Genomic DNA, 9,327 nt, shown 5'->3' with positions numbered 1-9,327 from the left:
GGTTGACCCGAAACTTATAGGTTCTAAAGTTGTTTATGAGAACTAAAATGGAAATCTTGACCCACTATCTAAATCAGATAGGAACCTTGGTATAATTTGGGGTCAACGCCACACGAAAAAAATGTGATAAGTTTAGTTGAACAAAAACGGGTTGACGCCACTAACTTTTTAGATAAGTCAACGAAGTTTTTGGATGAAATTCAAGAGTAGAATTCTCTCAACAATTTGACAGCAATTCAATAAGGTTCAAAAGTTCCTTACAAGATGAATTCAACAACTATATATAGGCAAAGACTAAGCTAGCTGAATAGTCAATGTTTTTCTTAAAAATTAAGCAAACAAAATTCATTTAATTTTGCTGGTAAGGTTCAGCTGAATAGTGAGCTCCAATGGGCAGCTTCTAGAATAAGCAATGCAGTTGGAAGCTTGAAAAAATGCATGGCAGCAGCTAGATTCGGTTGATGTGCTTAAAGGAGCTCATTTAAGTTACAACTATTGCTGAATAGTGACCAGCAATTAAAGAGATATTGAGCAGTCGTTTAAGGTGTGAAAGCTTGGAAACAAACAACCAATGCATGTGAAAATATGTCCAACAATGTGAATGGAATAAGTTCAGCTGAATGGACAGCTTGGGAGTATGAAACAGTAGCTCCCTTGGCCGAATGGTCACCTAGAAGACTTCAAACTGCAGCCAACTTTAATTCCCCAAATATGCATGTGCCGTCCCTTGCATGTACCTTCTTTTAATTCCTTCATGCACCATGGACGTCCAAATAAGATGTACCTGCAGCAAATTCATTCAATAAATTAGATGCACTTTAGACACATTAAATTAGAAGCAAATAACACTAAATTCCTGCACATTAAATTCGGCAGCCCCTTAGGACACAATTAAAATATGTTTGATTTTGGACAACATAAATTCGGCTTGACTTAGACATCATTAAAGCATGTAATAAAATTAGACACATTAATAACATATAATAGAAACACATCTAACACAAAATTTAGTATGTCCAAATTTTATTAATTAAATTAGCTAATTAACTATTTAACTAATTCAGCAACTAAAGTGATTTATTCCAGCAACTTTAATGAAAATTAAAAGTGAGCTCCTTGAGCTAAGTTTGAGCTAATTGAGCTTGAAGGAGGTTGCATGGTTTGCTTGGTTCGATGTTCTCAAATTGTCCAGCCATGCTATTACCCCAAATCCCATTCATGAGAGTCAAAACTCCTTCCTTGAATCTTTTGGCCCGAGCTCGAGTTATAGGCCCCATTGGAAATTCCAAGGGTTCATTGGCAACTTTAGTTGGTTCCTTAGCCATGGCTGTATCATGCTTTCTTTTTACATTGATTATATAGTTTTCATGAAGTCCATGAAGAAATAATCCCTCTATGGGGGATTAGCGAATGGAGGTGTGATTTGTTAACTATTTTGTAGGGTTATTCAATGCATCAGTTGTTTGGGAAACGGAGAATGTGAAACAAACCCTAGGCCTGACAACCCCAGGAAGTCATCAAGGTGGGAATTAACCCAAAATTTGTATTGCCCATCCGTGAACACTTTATCCCTAACCAATCTAGACTGTAAGGTCGAAAGATAAGTAGTTTTTGCTGGCTCGTTATGTTAGTGGAAGATTGAAAGATCCTGCTAGGGTAGCGACTAGTTGATTGACGAGGAACCCGAAGCGATAATTGATGGAGATTATCCAAGCGAGCTAATTACACATAATCAGATTTGATTTATTCCTTTAATCTATTGAAATTTATCTTTTTATGTTGATTTATTATTCTTATAAAAACCCCAAAAATCCTTTATTTTTTATTCTTCATACTATAACTAAATTTAAAGTTCTAATTAGATCTCTTAGTGTTTAGGTTAGAATTGATCTAGTAATCGCCTCCCTTGGGTATGATTCTCAGAGCATTGACCCACTCTAATGTAAAACTATATTACAACCAGACCCGTATACTTACAGATACTACCTCGTAATTCTATATTTTTGTGCAGTATTCACACTTTGGACGTTCGTTTGTCTGAAGGCAGTTAAAAGATAACCTTCTTCAGAACTCTACCAAATTGTCCCTTTAACTAAACCCAAGTCTCCATGTGAACTTGGTAAACGTCACATCAAGAACAAGTGGCCTCATCATAACTCACGACCTCTAAAAACCTAATCAATTACTCTTTTAGCCTTTAACCCTTCTACTCTATGTTCGGTTAACTTCTAACAAACGTTTCTCACAATTTCACTTGCAGAGGATCATAATGGCTACAAGGTGTACTCTACCACTAGCGTGAACTCACATTCTAAAGGTCATTTTACATAACCATAAGTCTACTTTTGCTACTTGTAGTTATCTGATGCATAATTCTTATTTTCATATTTTCCTTTCGCTGTCCGCCCACTTTATACATCGCAGTCGGCTTTTGGACAAACACTACTTCGCCTGACATACTTATTTGTAATTATGCACCATAAGTATATACATTCTTGCCATTACTCCTTGGTTCATCATACTTACCTTCCACCAGGCTTATCTTTCCTTTCTTTTCTGTAAGAGTCCATCAAACCAGAGCGTCATTGGCATACAGGAAAAGTAACTTACACTTAATCAAATTCCAACCTTTGGCACTTAAAACTAATTCTATAGGCCCTATTTTTCTATAAAATATTTCAAACTTTCACGCCTTCGCCTAGGGGCATACCTATAAATTTTAGTTTCTTATATAAACCAAATCAGTTTACTTATTCAGAACTTACTCCAAAATACTTGACTACTAGGGTTTCACAAGGCGAGATGTTACAATTCATCACAAAGATGAACGACTTGTTGCCATGTTTAGTTTTCATCAACCATGTGATGCCGATGAGAGGATATCATTTGCCCATGTATCGGGCTATGAATTCCACTTTTGTGAATGACACTACACACTACAGAATTTGTATACCCAACGCACTAACTTTTGATTCCTTATATATTTTAATTGAAGCTTTTACTTACATCAAAGTATATGAGTCACGTATACATAGTCTATCATCCACCAGGATTAAGCTATGCCACACTTTGAACATCACTAGTGAATAAATTCATAAACAGATTCATAATCTATTATTCTTGGGTCCAATCTGATGTACTATCTGTCTAATCAATCACATCTATGTCTCTATCTTTTGCAAGTCATCTGCTCTGATGCCCAAGACAAGGCTTCTCCCCAATTGGACTTGATAGATGACATATTATTCTTTCAATCAGTTTGTTCATTTCTCATTAGACTAAGAACATGTCTAAGTTTGTCTTGAAAATATGTATTAGTTTGAAATGCCATCTATTTGACTAATATAAGATGTCTTTTCATATTATGATCTGACAACATAATACCTCGGAGTATTAGTTTAAACTTTAGACAACCAGTGAGCTAATATTTGCTTATATTTTTCTTTGCATGCAACAACCACATGAGGGCAATTATGCAAAGTATATTTATGTATTATGAATTATTTTATTCTGACTTGAAGGGGAAGGTTATAGAATTCAGTATTGGTGAGCGAGTCTTCCTTAAGGTTTCACCTTGGAAGAAAGTGTTGAGATATGGCTGCAAGAAGAAACTGAGTCCGCGGTTCATTGGACCCTATCGCATCATTAAGAGAGTGGAACTAGTGGTATATCAGCTTGAGTTACCTTAAGGGTTGGATCGTATCCACAACATTTTTCATGTGTCCATGTTGAGGCGATATCGATCTGACCCTTCTCATATAGTCCCGATTGAGGAGATTGAGGTTCGACCAGATTTTTCATTTGATGAGGAACAGATATAGATCCTTGATCGTGAGGTCAAAGTTTTCCATTGGAAGAAAATTCAACTTGTGAAAGTTTTGTGGATGAATCACAACTCTAATGAGGCCACTTGTAAGCCAGAAGATTTAAGGCGTCAACAATGTCCTCACCTTTTTCCTTCAGGTAAATTTTGAGGGCGAAATTTTTTATACGGAGGGTGGAAGAATGAGAACAAGGGAATTTGTAGTATAGTGGTTAAATGACTACTTATCTATCCTAATAGTCCAAGGTTCAAGTCCTAGTGTTCACATTCCTTTATTTATTCTTTTTTACAATTTTTCCATGTGTTTTAAAGTGTTTGTCGTCCACCCATTTACATCATAAATAGGAGGATTCCTTTTCTCTGATATAGGTCAAACTTACCTCAAGGTGAGGGTACATGATCCCCTTTTCACTCCATATCTCTCTCCCTTTCCGAAACTTCATATCTTACCTATTTGTTGCAGTTCATTGAACCTAGTCACAGTTAACCAAGCTTTCACCCTCTTTTTGTCCCTACCTCCCTATTGCTTCCTTTCTTTTACTTTTTCATTCCTTTTTTCATCTATATTCTGTCCTTTTGCAAAACATCCACCACTCTTTTCTTTTAGTCTTTGCTTTTCCTCAACCACAACCGACCATAGCACCACCCTCATAAAACCTTCTAGCCACCATAGCACTACCCTTTCCCTCTCTTTCTTCCTCTACCGTTGCCGATCGCCTCCGTGACCACCCTCGCGAGCTACTGCAAATTCCTTTCATCCTCTATTTCTTCTCTTTCATTCTTATTTAATTTTCTTATTCATCCCCGTTTACGTCAAAACCCCTATAGCCTTTCATTGTGGATCGTCACTCCACTGTTGCTGGACCACCACAGCTCACTGAAATTCTTTCTTTTTCTTCCTCCTTCACTCACCGTTTCTTATAATTGATTAAAATTTCATCTTCTCTGTACTCTACCAATCCTTTTAGATCACTCAATTCATCGACTTTGTTCCTTTTTCAACTCATCGTCCAATCCGATTTAATCAAGTGTAAGTGTGGGTTATTTTGATCGTAAAATCCTTTTCTTGGTGATTTTTTATCATGGTCAAATGGTACAGTGCCACAGGGACATCATAATTTTATTATTTATTTATTATCATACTAATATGATTTCATATCACTTTGAAGGGCTGAACGATATTCATAGGGGAGACCCTAAACTTCGCATTGAAAACCCTCCTTTCAAGAGTCTTAGATCGTGGGGTAATTCTTGTTGAGACTATTAGTAAACGATCATTTAAGTGATAAAATATTTTCAAACAATCTTGAATAATAAGCATTACTTATGTGTTAGATTGTCTTGCGAGATAGATCAAGTAAATCGTTAATAAGAATTGAGGCAAATCAGATCTACACTACATTAAAAATTAATTATAATAAATCATGAGTACACTAAATATTCATGAAGAGAGTTGAAAAATGTATCAAGAAGAATTCCAAGTAAGTGATTCTAACTGAGTGGTTTTATATGATTATGATTGTGATTATGATGTATGTGTAGATCTTATTCTCATGATATGTGATATATGGCTTATGTGATATATATGATGATTTAAACATGTGAGACGTATGTATGTGTATGATAAAAATTGTAATCCATGATCTAATGTGAAAAGCATGTTTAACATGTTAAAAGTGATAAGTATGTGATATATGATTATGAGAGCATGTTTACATGCACAAGTGAAAAACTGATCTATATGTGTTAAAAAGTGAATTTGCCATATCACATGCATGGGGTGGGATTTTGTGAAAGGTGGAAGGAGTGGCAGTATATCGGCAAATCAATCATACCTTGTCTACAAAATCAAATCAGTGGTGGCTTGTTCACAAAAGTGTTATCAGTGGTAGCTTATCTACAAACTAGTGGCAGTTCATCTGCAAATTAGTGGCAGTTCATATGCAAATTAGTGGTGGCTTGTTCACAAATGGTGTTTTGGATGGATGAGTTCTAGGGAACTTGATATTGGTGTATAGTGGTGTGAATGAAAAACTATGTAGGATTTTTCTTATATAATTTATCATCTTTTATTTACATTCGTTGTTAAAACTAAGTAATTACTTAATCAATTAATGAAATATGTGAAAATATGAAATTAGGACGTAGAAATTATTAAAATGTGATTTTATGCTTTATTATATAGTTTTCATTCAATAAATGACTTATTTTATATTAATTTGAATATATTATATTTTTAAGACATAAAGTGGGGCATGCATGATAAAATTATATAATAAAATATAAAATTATATTTAATAATTCATTTTAAAATATTTCATTAATAATTTGGGTTTTAATTAATTGATTAAATTGGATAAATTTTATTCTTTGGTCCTCTAACTTGTTGATTTATTCTAGATAGGTCTGATAGCTTTGCTAGATTACAAAACTGTCCAAATTGGAGACCAAGTCAACCTAATATTCGGCTACACATGGCTGTCCATTTAAAACATTCTTTGGTTTAATTACACAAGGTCCTTGCAGTGTTGAAGAAATTAGAGATTTGCCTGAAGATTTACGATTGACCGAGTCTCAGTCCTATGTTGTGTCACATCAAAAATTGCTTAAAAATCAAGCAAAAAATCAAGTCAAAAGCCACTAAGCATGGACGGCCACAATTTGAGGAGATTTGAAGAGGTTAACATCCACTATTTTTAGCAAACTATCCCTTCTCCTCACCTATAAATAAGACCCTTTCATTCCTTCATTCATCATCCCTCAAGCATCATTCTCTCTTTTCTCCAAATTCTCTTAGTCTTTTCCATTCCCACGTCTATCATCATCTCTTCATAGAGATTTTAGCAATTAAGCTTCTTAAAGAACCCTTGGTCGGCCACCTCGGAGAGCCATCAACAAAGGAACGAAGGTGTCTCGTCAGTCAAAGTCTTGGGTGACAGCCATTCTGAATTGGGTTTAATCTTCCTTTTCTTTAATTTAATATAAAGATGTTTGCTATGTTTTCTTTGTTCTTGTTTACAACAATGTTAGCTTAATTTTATTTAAGCTAGGATGATTGCTTTGATTCAATAATATTTATTTGATTCATGCTTATAATGTTTGTGCCTCAATCGATCAAGTTTTCAATTCAAATCAAGCCTGTATTTCGTTCATACGTGATTGAAGTGCACCTGAATTAGCTGAGCGATCCTGACTAGACGATGACTAATGGACGCATAATTGAAATATGCATGCTCAATTTAGATCTTGACCTAATTAAATTGAAGGTTGCATAACAACTCTGACCAAGCTCTGTTATCTGCATAGTTTTTAGATTTGTGTGATTAAATAGTTTCAAACTTGACACATCCCTATTACCTTACATGAATGCTAAGAAAGCCTTAGTAAATAAGGATCGATAAAATGCGTATTTACTAAGTAAAGGATTTCGAAAGGACCTAATGTGGTTTCCAAACTTATGAAAGATCGAATTGCCATGGAATGTTTTTTCGAATGTTATTAAGCATGTTGATAATAAATTGAGTTTAATTAAAGTAATTGTCCTAGTTTATTGATGTTATATTTGTTGCAAATTGTGTTTAATTTTACTAAAATCTATTTCATTCATATAATTTGCATACTTAGGATAATTTGCATTTGGGATCATTGCATTTAGTTTAATATATTTTTATCACCACTTTTCAACTATATTGTGTTTTTATTTACCAAATTATTAATATAATTTTACAAATTAAGTGACTTAGCACAAATACAATCCTTGTGGAGACGATAACTCGATACTTACTTATTACTTGATAACGATTGCGTACACTTGCACAAAACTACGCGTTACAAGTTTTTGGCACCATTGATAGGGATTGTCAATTGTTGCCATAGTAATTTTTTTGTGAAATTATTTATTTTCAATTTGATTTATTTATAACATTACTAACTTATTATTTTTAATTTTTGTGCTTTTCTTTTCAGGTGTTTATGAGCATAGATCGAATTGTCAATTTACTCTCTGTAGACCCTGAAATTGAGTCAACTTTCAGACAAACATGACGTGAACTAACAACTCAAAGACAAGTCGAGATGGACCTTGGAAATCAGAATAAAGACCAAGGTAATGAAGCCGATCATGTATGAAATCCTATCCTCATTGCCAATGATAGGGATTGATGCATCAGAGAATATGCTGTGCCACTTTTCAGTGAGTTAAACCCAGGAATTTGAAGGCCAGATATTGAGGTAACCCAGTTTGAATTGAAACCAGTGATGTTTCAAATGCTACAAATGGTGGCCAATTTAATGGTATGCCCACGGAAGATCCACATCTCCACTTTCGATTGTTTATGGAGGTGAGTGATTCATTCAAGATAGCCAGTGTGACTAAAGACGTACTGAGGTTGAAGTTGTTTTCGTACTCGTTGCGAGATCAAGCACGAGCATGGCTCAATTCATTGCCACCATGTTCCATATTTACATGGCAAGAATTAGTAGAGAGATTTTTGGTGAAATATTTCCCACCTAGCAAAAATGCTAAGTTAAGGAACGAGATCACAACTTTCCAACAATTGGATGGCGAGTCTTTGTATGAGGCTTGGGAGTGATTCAAGGAGTTACTTCGTAAGTGTCCTCATCAGGAGATTCCACATTGTATCCAGTTTGAGACATTCTATAATGGTCTCAATGCACATACAAGATTGATGGTAGATGCTTCCGTGAATGGTACAATTTTGTTTAAGTCTTATAATGAGGCTTATGAGATCATCGAGAGGATCGTGAGTAATAACTATCAATAACCAGCAAATCGAACAGCTTCAGGAAGATGTGTAGCCGAAGTTCAAGAAGTTAACGCCCTCACTTCGTTATCAGCTAGGGTACCGTCTATTTTCCTCTATGATAAAACAGTTAACCGCTAATAGTACTAATTATTCTGTAGCTTAGCCACCAAGTCCGTTTGAAATAGTTTTCTGTGTGTACTGTGGGAAATGTCATTCTTTTAAGAATTGTCTCTCAAATCCCGAGTCAGTGTACTATGTAGGGAACCAATATCAAAATAGGAGTGGACAAGGACCCTAGTCCAACTTCTACAATCTTTCATGGCGTAACCATCCTAACTTTTCTTGGAACAACCAAGGAAATGGACCGAACAACAACTTATTGCAGCAAAGACCCAACCAATCTCAAGGTTTGATCAGTAAGCTCCAAAACCACTTCAATTTGAGGCATCAAACAATTTGGAGAACTTGTTGAAAGCATACTTGGAAAAGAATGACGCTTTGACCCAAAGCCAAGCAGCAACACTGAAAAATTTGGAAAACCAAATCGATCAGTTAGCTACGGAGCTACGTAATAGACCGCAAGGAACCTTGCCGAGTGATACAAAGAATGCAAGAAATTTGGGTAAAGAACATATGAAGGCAGTGGCATTGTGAAGGGGTAAAATTCTAGAACCGCAATTGATTGATGTCGAAGATAAGCCATTTCAGAAGAACCAACCAATTTTTGAAGTTCGTACA

At 35.2% G+C, this 9,327-nt stretch overlaps 1 non-coding gene across 1 annotated transcript; it reads right to left on the bottom strand.

Moving 5' to 3' along the window:
• Positions 1-8,346: 8,346 nt before the first annotated feature.
• LOC128039337 (small nucleolar RNA R71) lies at positions 8,347-8,453 on the bottom strand. The gene has a single exon (XR_008193841.1). It is a non-coding gene; the product is annotated as a small nucleolar RNA R71 (small nucleolar RNA).
• Positions 8,454-9,327: the final 874 nt, after the last annotated feature.

Source organism: Gossypium raimondii, chromosome 2, assembly GCF_025698545.1.
Source record: "Gossypium raimondii isolate GPD5lz chromosome 2, ASM2569854v1, whole genome shotgun sequence".
NCBI classification, from domain to species: domain Eukaryota; kingdom Viridiplantae; phylum Streptophyta; class Magnoliopsida; order Malvales; family Malvaceae; genus Gossypium; species Gossypium raimondii.
The sequence above is the reverse complement of the archived record's forward strand: the minus strand, read 5'-3'. Positions and strand labels throughout refer to the sequence as shown.